This window comes from Melospiza georgiana, chromosome 7, assembly GCF_028018845.1.
Source record: "Melospiza georgiana isolate bMelGeo1 chromosome 7, bMelGeo1.pri, whole genome shotgun sequence".
Classification (NCBI taxonomy): Eukaryota; Metazoa; Chordata; class Aves; order Passeriformes; family Passerellidae; genus Melospiza; species Melospiza georgiana.
The window spans coordinates 32,252,837-32,267,513 of NC_080436.1; positions in this window are offsets into that span (position 1 = coordinate 32,252,837).

Below are 14,677 nucleotides of genomic sequence, written 5' to 3' on the forward strand. Positions count from 1 at the left end.
CTGGATCCTACCTGTGACCAGGTCTGATTCCTGTTTGGCAGCAAATCTGGAATTAAAACTGACGCCAGGTGAGGTTCTTAGCATTTCTTGGGTCCTGGACCTGTTAAGAGAAAAAAAGGTAATTAAAAAAAATTCTGCTGGTGACCAGGGCTTGGACTCAGAGAAAAATTTTGCCTTGGTTTGGGCAATATTTCTTTGGACCTAACAGGCACTGTGAACTTCACAATTTCAATTAAATATCATCATTTCTGCTGTAACTGTGTGTCATCACATGGTTTCTGACCAGCCTTTCTTTCAGCCAAACTCCACATCTGACAAGCTCTGGCTGTTTTTCACAGCACATTTTAAGTTTCTTTGCCCCTACAAAGAGATATCCTCAAGTATGCTTTACTTAGAAATATTTCCAACAAAACATCATGGTCTACCAATGGTTTAATTCTCACTGAAATTTGTATAAAACTTCACATATCAAAAACCTCCACAGATTTTAGCATATGTAGTCAAGTGTTAACTGTGCATAGGAGGCATATGAAAGCATTCTGGTTTAATTTGAAATTTGCTCTGTGCAGGATCATCCGGACTTTAAAATCTGGGATCACTTTGGGTGTTCCTCAGCTGAACCAGAGCCATGGGGAGCACAAAATAGTAGAGGCTGCTAATATAGAGCTTGTGAATATTCAGTGCACTTTAGCCTACGTCACTGGATTTAAAGGCAGTTTGTAAATCAACTTCCCATTCTGTGACTTCCATTGCTGAGTCCAGAAGTTTAATCTGGGCAAAACTTCCAAAAACAACAGGTACCAGCCAGTTATTCTCGATATTTCAATGCTAAATAAGAGATGATAATTAAATCTAAATGGTTTAAAAATTTTTTTGCTGTGTATCTCAATGTATGGGCTGTGAACGAATGAGAGCAAGGGAGGCAAAATCAGCCCTTCAATGTAGCCAATGTAATAAATCCTCTGAGGCTAATCATCCTGCCTTCCCCCACTAACCTCAGCCCCATGCTAGGCCAAATAGTGAAAGCAGATGTCTCATGAACAGGTAAAAAACAATCTGAATTCCCATTCCCCACAACTGAAACAAATGTTGGGTTTGGGGTTTTGATTTGGGAAGCTTCCAAACTGAACTGCATGAGACATTTCATCCAAAGCCCTTCAAAGAAACAGCCCAAAAAGAGGAATTCAATTTAGCTGGCACAAGGAGAGAAGATCTATTGTAATATGGAAGAAATTCAAACGCTAAAGGAGACCCAAATGACATTTCAAATTGCTGTGATTTATCTTGTCTTGCTTACCTATATTTCTTCAAAATAGCAAGCTAACAAACCCAGTTTTAATGCTTAATACATAGAAATCCTCCCATTTCTTTGTCTCTTTTACCCTCTAATTTTCTTTAAGGAACTGCAACCAAAAAATGCTCCATCTTTGGTCTTAGAAAACAAAATCTTTCCTCTAGAGTATGCTATGATCTTCCAGTTGTTACTCTTGGCATCAATCTGTGCATGAAGAATGTATTTCTAAGGTGCTTCACTCCTTGAGATAACATAAATGAAATAAGAAAGATATTATATTGGAGTGGCTGAGATAAGAATTTTTCAGGTCCCTATGTGTATATTGCAAGTTTATTTTCTTGACTAAATACTTCAGGAGCCTACAGGTACAATTTACACCCATCACAGAGAATGCCTGGAGTAACACACCAAGGGCAGACCAAGGGCAAGCTGTGTGTAAACTGGTGCTTGTGCCTCTTTTCTGGGAGTATCTGGAAGAGCAAAATCATCAGGTGAGGCCACTTTGTCTGAATTTTACATCTCTTAAAGGCACTTTTGGACCACAATAATGCTGCCAGGAAAATAATGTATTAAACATGGGAGCAATGGGGCTGGACAAAGCTCAAGGTGAAGATTGTGCCATTTTTAGTCCTTCACAGGACTGTGGAGTTTCAACAAAATATTAATAGAGTTTTTCAGTGACATGTTGGAGTTTTTTTCAGAAAATGGCTGAGAAGGATGCCTTTTTTCCCTTCCTTTTTCTTCTAATGCTTGTACCACTGAAACATCCCTCATTGCTTGTGCTGGTCTCATACCTGCATCTCTACAATTGTCTCTACAATGCCTTCTGTTGTTTGGGGATCTGCAGGGGAGATAACTAGCAGGAAAGGAATCTGATCTCAGTGGGTCTTTGTGAGAGTTTTGATGCAACCTTTAGCTAATTAGTTTCATTTAATATAAATTCTCATGGCTGAAGTTCTCAAGAGACAGGAGGACTGTTCTATGAAAGGAAGAACTCTTATCCTTAGCAACACTTTTGTATGCAGTACCTTCTTGGGGGAAAAGGGGTAAGAGGTTGGTTTTGGAAAGCCACTGTTGCCTGAGCAGAGTTGGAGGGCTGGGTTTTGTGCAGTCACTCCTGTGTGATATAAGAAAGTAGTTTCTAAAACATGACCCCCAAAAAATTCCCATTGATTTGCAGAACAAAATCAAATTACCCAAAAAGCTGTGGACACTCCACCTAGTTACACTGATGGTGCATTGTAGCAAACTTTCACAGTCCTAATAAGCATAACATGGTTCTGAAATATTTCCTTGTCTTTCATGGCTTCCCTTGACCACAGCCCTTGCAGTCAAGAAATGGGTCCCAAAATGGAGGTGAGAGTTGATCTGAGCAGCCTGCAGAAGGCACAAGGAAATCAGGGGTTTTCTGTAGGTGTCTGTGCTGCCCAGCCTGCAGGAGGCACAGGGAAATCAGGGGTTTTCTGTAGGTGTCTGTGCTGCCCAGCCTGGGATCCTCTGCACCAGGATCCAGGCAAGCCCTGCAAGGACATGTTTATGTAGTATAGGTAAAGGGAAAGCAGAGAACCACATTCCTGTCTGATGCTCAGAATATAAATCTGTCAGAGGAGCCTTCGGAAGAGGTTTTGGCCGGGGAGTAATGAAGTGAAGGAGCTGTAGGTGAGTACAGATGACTTAGTAAACTAACGTAATGGCTGATTGGGGAATTAGCAGCACCGGGGAAATTCGGAGTGAAACCTACCCTGAACTTTCTCTGTGACTGTGCCACTCAAGTTCACTGAACACGAGAATTTCCTCAGAATTAATGGAGATACTGTAGAGAAAATCAAGTCTTCCTTTCTGACATTTTTCCCGTCGCTTGCAAAGTTCCTTCCCTGTTGCTTCCCCCTGGCTTTGGGTGAACTGAGTTGTGCTGGTTGGGAGTTTTCACAGTGCCCCAAATGCCACTGTGATGGGGTGGGAAAGGGCTGAAAAAACAGCCAGGCTCTTTCTATTGAAATTCAGTCTTAAAGGGCAAGCGATGCTCACCAAAACCTGTGTCAATTTGAAAAGCTAGAGCTTAAAACACAAGAACAGGTTCTCTTTCTGCTGCAAGTTCTCCACTCCAGAGGAGATCTGGGATTTAATTGATTTAAAGTAAAGCTGGATTTATTTAGTTTAAAAGGAAACTGATTTGTTTCTGGTTGAGATGATAACCCTTATGACCTTAAAATAAACAGAAAAAAGATGGCAAAAATGTCATTCTACTTCATAAAGCCTGAGCATCCTAGGCTGATACACAGAGCAGCACAGAGGAAAATATTCTGCCTTTTGTATTGCATTGTGAAAACATTTTCAAATAATCAAGGACAATCAAAAAATGAACAACTTCATTCTGAGAAATAACACTGTGATATAATTTTATTTTTGAGTGTCTGTTTATTTCTCTTCTTTCCCACTCCTTTTTTTTCCCCTCTAATCTCTGTATATTTTCATTTCTCTTTCCCTTTATTTTTACTCATTTTCTTAATCCTTTGCTGACTGAGTCCCTCTGCTAATTTCCCTGCTCCTTTACTCTTATTAATTCTCCCCACCCAACTGTTGCCTGGGTTAACTATTCTGGTAAGGCAATAGGATTGGAAAAGCCAGCACTTATTTTGAGAAGACCTTATGGGGAAAGAGGATTCATACTTCAATCTCAGGTGAGGGTCTAAACATTTCCCAAATTCTCTGACCCCTAAATATGAATATCATTTGACTTTGAATAATGAGCTATTCGTTCATCTCTATATAAAACTTCATGTATCCTGACAGTTCCCTATTGCCTTCCTGTCTGAAGTGGCTCAGGAGTATAAATTATTCTAGCGAAGGTTGGCAGTAATTTATGCTCAATAAATTGACTATAGATCTGCTTGTTTCAGTAGGTAGCATGGGAAGGACTTATACATTTTGCTAAATTCCCTCATTTGTTCTCGGACAGACTACTCACTGTCCTGGGGCTGATCATGAGCCCCAAACCTCTGTGATGGGCAGGCACTCCTGTGCCTTCAGTAAAACTGCTCCTGTGACAAGTTACTGCTGTGAGGAAGATCTAGGATGGCCACTGGAAAGTCACTGGCACAGCAATGTGGAAACTGGAGGTTGTATTTTGCAATATATGTCAAGGGCAACTAATGAAACAGCAAAGACTGTTGTTAAAATATTCCCCTACTTTAACTAAAGAAAGTTGTTGTTTCTTTTTAGACTGAGTTTTCCCACAAGAGCATGTAACAGCCCATGTAGTCTTTTGTTTCTTTTTTTTTTTTTCTTTTCTTTTTTTTTTTTTTTTTAATGTAAAATGAACTAGTTCCTTTGTAGGACTTTGCAGAAAAGGGTGATACAATCCTTTTGTCCAAGATGCAAAAAGCAGAAAGTAATTCATCACCTTTCAAGTACAATTTATTATGGGTCAGGGAGAAAGGTTTCACTCATGATCATTAGGTTTCAGCAGTGCAGATGCTGGACATGATGAACCAATGAGGCTTATCAGGTGTGATAATCAAAACAGATTTTCTTTTGTATCTGCTGTCTCTCTCCCTTAGGGATATCTGGGTTTTGGACACTGACTACAATTTCATAGATACAGACATAGTCTTTATTGTTCTGTGTACAAATTATCACCTGATATTTTAAATTAGAGTGATGGAAACAAATACCATGCCTGAAGTTCGATGCAAGTTTTTAACCTGCCTTCCAGGGCCCCGTGGGAGCAGCAAGGACAGATCCTCCTACCTGGCACAGGCACAAGCCCTGCTCATCTCTGTCCACGAGTGCCTGGAGCTGCAGGAAAGCACTGAGTGGGGCAGGCACACACATTCTATGGCTCACGTGTGCTCAGGCTGATGTCCTGGCATTCAGACACAGAAACTTAGGGCCAGATCCTGCTGTGAACACTGCCCAGGCAGATCCCTGTGCAGGGGATTTGTCACTGCAGACAAAAGTCTGTGTGTGGCTGCAGGGATCTGTCTGCAAGTAAAAATTTGGCTTAGGGTAATCAACATAATTAAAGGGCCAACTTTGCACTGTGGTGCTATTCTGGCTCCATGGATTCATTGCAAATGTGTCTGATGAATTCAGGGAGTCCACAGCACCACCTCTTCCATCCAGTTACCCACATCATTCAGCTTTTCTTTGCAGTTTTATGAACTTTGCTATCAGCATTGCATTTGAGTGCCTCACCCCTTACAGCTTCCAAGCATTGTGGGGTGATCACACACAGAGAGATGGGAAAGCAAAATGCACACTGGGGAATTTGCTGATAATGTGCTTTCAGTGCTTGTCAGTCATATAAACTGAGGCACCAACAGCTCCAGGTACCTCACCCAGCCCTCAACGCAGATCACTGTGGGGCAGAGGCAGAAACAGATTCTCTGACACCTAACAGCCAAACTCTGCAGATTGGTATTGAAATCTCTGAGTTTCCCTGAAGGCAAACTTGGACTAGACATCTCTGTGCATCTGTATCACTAATTCTGTCAAAAAATTTCCAGTGAGAAATGAGTTTCAATATCTATACAGACATATATATGTACTAGAAAGACACACATGTTTTCTTAGATACACATATGCACCCATGACAATTTATTCTTATACAAAATTATCTGTCTCTCAGAAAGCTGCCTGTGGTTGCAATAGCTGGAGATTCGTGAGTTATGCTCTGAATGTTGGCACAATCCTGGTCTTATGGGAAATCAAATAATTTGTGACTGCAAAGCCTGATAGGACAACAAAAGTCTAGTGTCAGCCTCTCCTCTCCTCTCCTCTCCTCTCCTCTCCTCTCCTCTCCTCTCCTCTCCTCTCCTCTCCTCTCCTCTCCTCTCCTCTCCTCTCCTCTCCTCTCCTCTCCTCTCCTCTCCTCTCCTCTCCTCTCCTCTCCTCTCCTCTCCTCTCCTCTCCTCTCCTCTCCTCTCCTCTCCTCTCCTCTCCTCTCCTCTCCTCTCCTCTCCTCTCCTCTCCTCTCCTCTCCTCTCCTCTTTTTTCTCTTTTTTCTCTTTTTTCTCTTTTTTCTCTCTTTTTTCTTTACAAACTTCTGAGTCCAAACGACACTCCTTTTTCTGTCCTCTTTTAAAGGACATGTTACCTCTACAGATTGAGTTTTCCATCTGGAATTGCACTGGGCAGTAATTGGGGTTATCTGTAAGTTTGAGAATGTTAGACTCTAATAGATGTGAGCATTTCAAGGGAATAAAAATACGTCTCATGGTTTTCCAACCACTTTTACAGTGATTGTTGGTTTTGGTTTTTTTTTTTTTTTTTTTTTTTTTTTTCTGATGGGCAAAATAATTAAATGAATTATTTCCCCTTTCTCCTTTACATGAGTAGCTCAGACCTCAGTGAACATGTGCTCTCTGGTGCCAGGATAATGGTCAGCTTTTACTGCCACTATGTCAGAATTTTCATTTTCTGCCCTGCAACCAAAAAAATAACATCAGAATAAGGAAAATATCTCTCCTTCCACTCTCTCCCTATCTTACCATAACTAAAAGAAAGATTCTGTTGGATTAGATATATTAAAGTCACTAAAGCAGTCTAGAATTAGGTGTCCTGTTTGTTTCTCACACAAATGAGTGAAGATAAGCAAATGTCTGCTTACCATTTCAAGTAGGAATGAACTTACACTGGACATCAATTATGGCTGTTGCTCAGCTTTGGGCTTTGCTGCCAGATTCCCAAGCAGTTGTCAGGAAGCTGCTGCAGGGATCAGTGCAGGGGCATTCATTTCCCACCCAACCAGCTCATGGGCTCTACATCCATTATAACTCAGGCAACTGCTCTTGGGAGTATTTCTAAGTGCATAAGATTTACCAGATCTGGAGTTTGTAGGGCCTAAATTCAATGTCTTCTCTAAGAGTTAATCCCATATGCACTGAGATCCCCTGTGCAGACAGTGCTGATTCATACAATGTCACCTGCCCACTGAGCCATGCCAGGAGGGCTCACTTGACTCCCCAGATCATCCTCATTCATATTTTTTACATACTAGTTCAAAGTCAGTGATTCTTTGACATTTCCTCTTGATCATTATCTTTTGGGGTTTTTTTTTTTTTGTGCCTTTAATTGTAAAACAAACATCAACATGTTCTGGCTAGTTTGTTGTTCTTTTTTATTTTTTTCCCCAAATAGTTGGCAAGTATAAAGTATTATCAAAATTCCTTCAATGAATGGACAGTGAGACTGAGGAAATGTTTTTCAGGAAAGGGGGGAAGGGAAGAAGAAAGATAAGGTGCTGTCCCTCAAACTCTATATCAGATAAGGATGTTTCCTAAGGAAAAAAAGCCTAAATTGTAACAGGAGCAGAAGTATTATATATTTAATTGCAGCAGCTACTGGTCTTTCATGATGAGAGCCTCTAATCAAGGGCTTTGATTATAAGGGACACTGTTGAGATAAATATCTTATTCAATGTTTTGAAAAGAAAAACTCCTCAGCCTGGTCTTTTAAGAACATTTAGGTACTACAAACTAAAACTGTGTTGTGAATCAAGCCTACCCTTTAATGAGGATATCTTTTGCTTTTACCTAAAATGTGATATAGTGTCCAGTCTATGGAAAAACTGCTTCACCCAGACACTGGCAGAGGAAAATACTTAAGCAAACAGCAAATGAGAAATGCATTGAATGCATGGCTGAAGTTGACCCACCAAGCTGGGGCTCTGTTCCTTCAGTGGAAAAATTCCCTTGAGCCACAACACAAGGATATTTCCCAACTCTTAACAGTAAGTAAGAAAGGCATAGCCTTCTTCCAGCTTCTTTCCCTTTCCCATTAGTTTTACCTCTTTTTTAAACTGAAGATTTTATTCTGTAACTTCACAGAACATGTGAATTGTGTCCTTCTAGCAGTATGTGGGTCTGTTCATATGAACAGGCTTGTGGAAGTTGTTAAAAATTGATGGTTTTCTCAGAGAGATCTGCAAAGTCAGTAAGACCATAGGAAACTTGTGATGCTTCTAGTGCAAGAGTTCTCCACCCCTGGCTCCTGTCCATATGTGGTATTGTAAAATGTTGCAATATAGAGTTCTCTTTCAATGGGTTAATGGCTTTTTGGTTGGGTTTTTTTTGGTGCTGTTTGGGAATTTTTAGAAAGAGGCAACACAAAATACATACTTGAGAACAAATCAAAACAAAGTTGGAGTACATAATTACTCTACATGGTCTCTTTAAAAAGTAAGTATGAAAAAACCTCTAAACTGTGATCAGTCTAACCACCTAAACTTTATATTAAAATTTGATTATCCCTCTGTCATCTATTTAATGATCTTTATCCCTGCCTAGACATGAAGCCCTTGATCACATCTACTTTCTATGCCAACCAGCTGCAAATTGAAGAGCTTGGCCTTATATCAGAACTTTTTTCATCAGTTTTGGGATGCCCAGTATATTATTCTGCCTCCTGCTGACCAGGCTCCTATTGCTGTGTTTTGTGTCCAAGTGCTGAAAGGGGCTTGTGCCTAAGGGATGAAAGAAATGTGCAGGAGCCTGAGAGAAACCCAGCCCCTTGCTGCCAGCTCAGCACAAGGTAAGCACTGGAAATTCCAAACAGGAGAGCACAAGTGAAGCATTGCACAGCTGTAAAGTCGACCTGCAGTTCAGAGGATTAATTGCTTCCCCTTGGGATCTGATCCAGGCTGAATGAGCTCAATGGGAGCCTTTACAGTGGAAATTAATTCTGGGCTTCCCAGATTTCAGGAGGTGACTGGATCTTACCACACATCTCTTCCTTATGAATGGGAATGCAGGAGGGTTCCTCCTGCTATTGCTGAATTTTCCTGTCCATCTCTTAGAGCTTAGAAGGGAGTTGTTTCCTTGACTCTTTAAGTTCCCAGAGTTAAACCCAGAGCTGGCCTTAGGCTGTGGCTTTGAATGAAAGTGCAGCTGTAGTGAGTAACACACTGACTCAACAGATCCATTCAATAGGAGCACTCCTTTAAACCATATCTACTGAATTTCCTGATAAAAATAAGCTTTTACTACTGTCCTTAGCATAGCACAGCCCAGCTAATGGAGAGGGAGCAAGACTCTCTTCCATCACCAAGAAAAGCCTGCTCCAGCTGCCCAGTCCCTGCTCCAGGTGATGAAGTGTGAATCAGACAGGGTGCAGCTCAACTTTCACGTGCAGGATTAGCTGGCAGCATTGCTGGAGAGAAAAATAATCTCTTCACCATTAAAATACACAAATCTGATCTGGACTCAAGGGTGCACCCTACAATGCCATTCTTCACAGAGTGGCCTTTCAGCTAAGAAGCACACTCGAGCCCATTTCCTACTTCTTAATGGAAGACCAATTACTCTACTGCTCTGTTAATACTTTTTCCCTCCAGTTTGTTGATAATTCTAGGACAGTTACACTGACTTCTTTCTTTCCTTCTAGTTATCCACTGCAAAAAACCCTGAAACCCAATTTCTCAACACAGACCGCCACTTGTTGATTTACCTGAATTAAATGTTCAATTCAAACCTAAACTACAAAAATATTACTCCTTCCATTTGACTTCAAGGGTGATTCCTCATTCAGTTGCAAAAAAGAAGAGAAAATGAAAGAATCTGTTTGAAAGGAACATCTCAATATAGTGGGCCAAATTTTGCTCTCAGTTCTGCAAAAACATCAAATTTAGGTCTAGCAAAAATAAATCAAGAGCATGTTTAATTATTAGCACATGAACAATTCTTTTTGTCCTCACTGGAAGGGCTATATGATATAAAATATGCTCATGGGAACACCAGTACTTCCATACTCCAATTTAGCCGCAAGCCTTTGTGTCTGGCTGGAAAGTAGTCAGCACTTGAAAGAATAAAATTCAGAAAAGATGCTGAGCACCTAAGAATTCCTGAAGAAAATGTCTTCCTGAAGAAAGCATATTCCTGGAGAAACACTGATTCCAGTGTTTTATTTATTTACTTATTTTTTAATCCAGGTACTTTTATCCAAGGTTTTAAAATTCTCTTTAGAATCAGATCTAAACTTTCAAATCAAGACTAAAGCATGAGCCTTGACCCGATTTTAGTCTAAGTATCTAAAGCTGGAAAATCAGCCTCAGACTTTTCTACATTGTTCATATAGCAAAGAAGAATGGTCTTCATGAGAGCAAAAACCAACTTAAAGCATCTTAATTCAGATTCAGCAATTTTATTATTTTCTGAGGAAAAAATTTCAGACCTAATTGTGATTTTGAATACGAATCTGCACATCATAGCATAGCTGTAGATAGCAGCTGATTTTTACCAGAGAAAAGTCACATCTCTGAAAACTGTGAGTGTTAAACCAGAAAAATGTTAGCAAGCCAGGCACAACTATTTAGTAATCTTAAAGTTCAAATAGAAAAATTCCTAAAGCCCTCTTCATAGCATTTTATGTGGTTAAACATTGTGCTGGAAAGACAGCGCTTCTCTTATGATAGTTAATGAACTCTCTTTCCATTTTCAGTTAATTTGCCTAAGCTACTCATTTCCTTAATGTTTTGGGTTTTTTTTTTTTTTTTTTTTTTTTTTTTTTTTTTTTTTTTTTTTTAATTAATAATCTCTAGCTACTCAAAACCTCCCATTTAATTTTTCCCCCCCAGGCTGGGTTGTACCCCTTTCCAGAAGGCAAGTCTCTATGTAAACATTACTTGTTGCTACCCACTTATATTTTATTTCTGTGGCTCACCACACTTTATGCATTTATCTGGCATAAGTGCTTCATGTGCTACTATTCTATGGCCAGCTGAAATACATCTGTTTTGATTTTTGGGAAATTTTTTGATAAAAAACCAACACCCCACATCCTCTAACTCAAGCTCTAGTGAATCTCTCTTGCCATAGCTACATTACTTGAGATAAAACTTTTTCATTGAGATCCTTTTCCATGAGTCTGATCTCATGTTTGAAGGCAGCCTCACAATTCCAGCAGACTGGGTTTCTCTAGGCCACAATTCAAGATTTCTATTTCTTCCTCCACCTCACTGCTCACAAAAGACTTGAAGGGAATGAGGCAATAAATACCCCCAAAGAAGTAAATTTCCCAAACCAGCATGGTAATGGTAATCAAAACCAAATACTGTTACAGTAAGTAGAGTTCTAAATTAATGAGAATTCATGAAGATTATCCAGAGATTTGCTGTTATGGATTTTAAACAGAAGTTGGGCAGACTGCACTGACAGAAGATACTATAAATCCCTTGTGATAAACAAGTAATTGACCTCCTCTGTAAGTTTAACATTAGAGGTAGATGTGCACCCAGCCTCTGGGCCTTTCATATCCCAGAATTTGTGGGATATGCACCAGGATATATTCAAGTGAGTTTATTACAACAAGTCTTGAGTTTGTCAAAAAAACAAAATTCATTCTACAGCTCTAAAATTTGCTCTTCCTCTGAACACCAGAGCTCAATGTGCTCATTCAGTCTAGAAGAAATGTTTGAATAAGGAAATACCTTCTGGCATGGAGCATAATCATTGCAGGGAACCCACTGAAGCAAGGGATGACTTGAAGCTGCCCTGAAATCACAGCACAAGCACTGAACAGGCAACCAGAGTATGCTCTAAGCTCTTATTCTAGGTAGTCTTGAATCACCCACATGAACATCTCAGGAATATCACTTGGAATTAATTACAGGAGGCTGAGCATGGCAGAGCATGCGTTTCCTCTGACATAGTAAGGTGCCTATGCAGAGCCTAATAGAAAAACAATACTTAGCCACCTCTGCACAAGAATATTTTATAGATTTTTCTCAGGAATAATTTCTACCAATAAGTACATGCCCTTTTCATCAAGCTTTTGAGGATAAATAAAACAAAAATGTTCTCTGATAAAGTGCGCAGATTATTGCAAGGTTGGTGGAACAGTTAATGCTGTAAGGAGAAGATGGTCACTTAGAAGAATCAACACTAGGGAAATCCAAAAATAAAGCTCACATCAGCAGATCCAAAGGCAAGTACACACATTCAAGGACCATAACTGAAGGCCATGTTTTGAGAAATAAGAACTGATATAGTGGAAAGTGGGGATTCTGAGAAGTTTCTTGCATAATAACACCTCAGCAACTGCACCTGAGCTGCCAGTAAAACCGTGCATCAGAGAGGACTGGTGCAGTCCTGAGGTAAGAAAGCTAAAAACAGTCAGGAGAAGGCTGTGCTTCTGTGCAGTGATTAGACTTTTAAATGCAGCTGTAAAACATTTTAACTAGAAAGACATTGCAATAGGACCTGCAAAATGTTACCTCATGCCTTTGGAGCCTATAGCTCCATATTTTTCAAAGGATGGTAAAAAACTCACTGGTTACAGAAGAAAGAGGCTTAAAATCTATTCAACGCCTAGAAAAAATGCTGAGAGTCAACAACTTGAGGTACACTTTTAGGCATTATAATCACTTGGTCATAATACCTAAAATACCTTTGGGGAAACTCAGGATTTACCACCAAAAGAAGAATGAAAGACTGATGATGTTGAAAGCATATCAGACAATACAAGTAGTAATAAAAACCCCCCAAATAGACAAAACTTCTTGGCAGTGAGAGCCATGAGAAATGAGGGATTCTTCATTTCTTGATGTCTACAAAATAAAACTACATTCCATCCTCAAAATTTTGCTCTGTCAAAAAACCAAAAAAAAAGCTTTCATCAGGCCCAAGTGATTGGTCTCAATGGAAGAGTAACTGGATGAAATTCAGTTGAATGTGATACTCAGGAGAATAAACCAGGTCATTTGAAGGCATTTCTGCTCAAAGCTCTGTGAATATTCATAAAAATCAGGATCTTGGAAATGCAGTCAAACTCTGCTTTTGCTTTGCCTTTGAGCTATGTGCACATATTTCTTGTGCACTAATTTAGAAAGTCTGAGCACAAATGAATCACCAAGTTTCCTCTGGTTTCCTAATACCATCCAAAACCTGTAGAGTCAGATCTGAACCAGCTCATTTTAATTTAAAATATATTTTTATTCCAGTCAATTTCAACAAGCTGTATGTAAGTTTGCAAACAAACTTGGTCCTGTCAAATTTTAGTATGTGCAATTTTCAAAGTGCTGCTTTTAATTGTATCTGCTGTCATCATGTCTTAGGGCTGTGAGCTGGGCTTCTGGATACTATAATAATGCACATTATTATAAAAATAAAGAGCAAAATAGGAAGTTTTGGGCCGCAGCTGCAGGGCTGTTGCCAAATCACTAACCTCCCCCTCCCCCCAAACTGCAATAAAAAATCATCTCCAGAGATTCCAGCACTGAAGGCAACAAAGTACAGTAGTTACATTTTGAGATGGAATCCAGAAACTGCCAAAATGAAGATATGCAGTCTCCACTTGGGAAGAGGTGCTGAAAGCCCAAGTACATAGCCTGACAAGTGAATCATGTCAACAAAAAGAAAGCAGCAAAAATCAACTTGTAAAAAGCATCTCTGTGTGTCAAATTGTTCAAAGCAGTGGACACATTGCTGAAATGAGTTCAGTAAAGATGAACATCTCATCGTAGCTTTTGGGAGCTGAGGCTGCATACCAGAAATGGAATGAAATTCCATATCCCTGTGCAGCTGGACACATAGCAGGGATAAAAGTGTGGAAACACTGCCTGCATTGGAGCCACATCCTCTGCACTCGGGGGAGAAGTCATGTTTGATGTCCAAGGCAATTGTAATGAATATATATAAATATGTTTATTCTTAGAGATGCACTTAAAGAGTCTGTATTATTCCCTGGGATCTGGGAAGGATGCAGACTGGGAAGGATGTAGACTGGTTGCTCCTGAGAATGGATAGTGGGAAAGGCGGGCAGTTTTCCTAAAACCTCTTTGCAGACTAGGATGACTTCTGCAAACCAATTTAGCTTGGTGATTTAATTACAAGGCACTATCTGTAATTCCTGTAAATTCCACATCCAGCCTGCTGCAAAAATCCTGCTTGTCTGCAGACATACAAGTTATTGCAACTTTAGGCAGCAGGATCTTTCACTAGAAAATAAAAATGCCCATATGATTTTTGGGATCTATTTCTTAACTTTGGGGATACTGGGTGTTGAAAAGCCCTTTTAAACAGCTGCTTTTTGGTTTAAATGACATTTTTAGTGAACCAAAAAGCAGAGGAATCAGCTCTTAGTAATCTTGCTCATTATCTAGTGGATAGCATAATAGATTTGCAACAGCTTTTAAAGAATTTGCTATAAATAAATTAGTGGCAATTGCTTTGAAAGGATGTGGCATAAAGATTACATTCATCCATCAGGTGGCTGTGTTGCCTTTATTGGAATAACACAGAATTGGGTTTGTTTTCTTGCTTCACAAAATAACTAGTTGAAAGGTTTGTAAAAGTGGAATACATTTGAAAAGCAAAACTAAGCCAAGATGTAGTAGCTACACAGATAAGAACCAACAGTGATTTAGAACAGTATTATTACTTATTG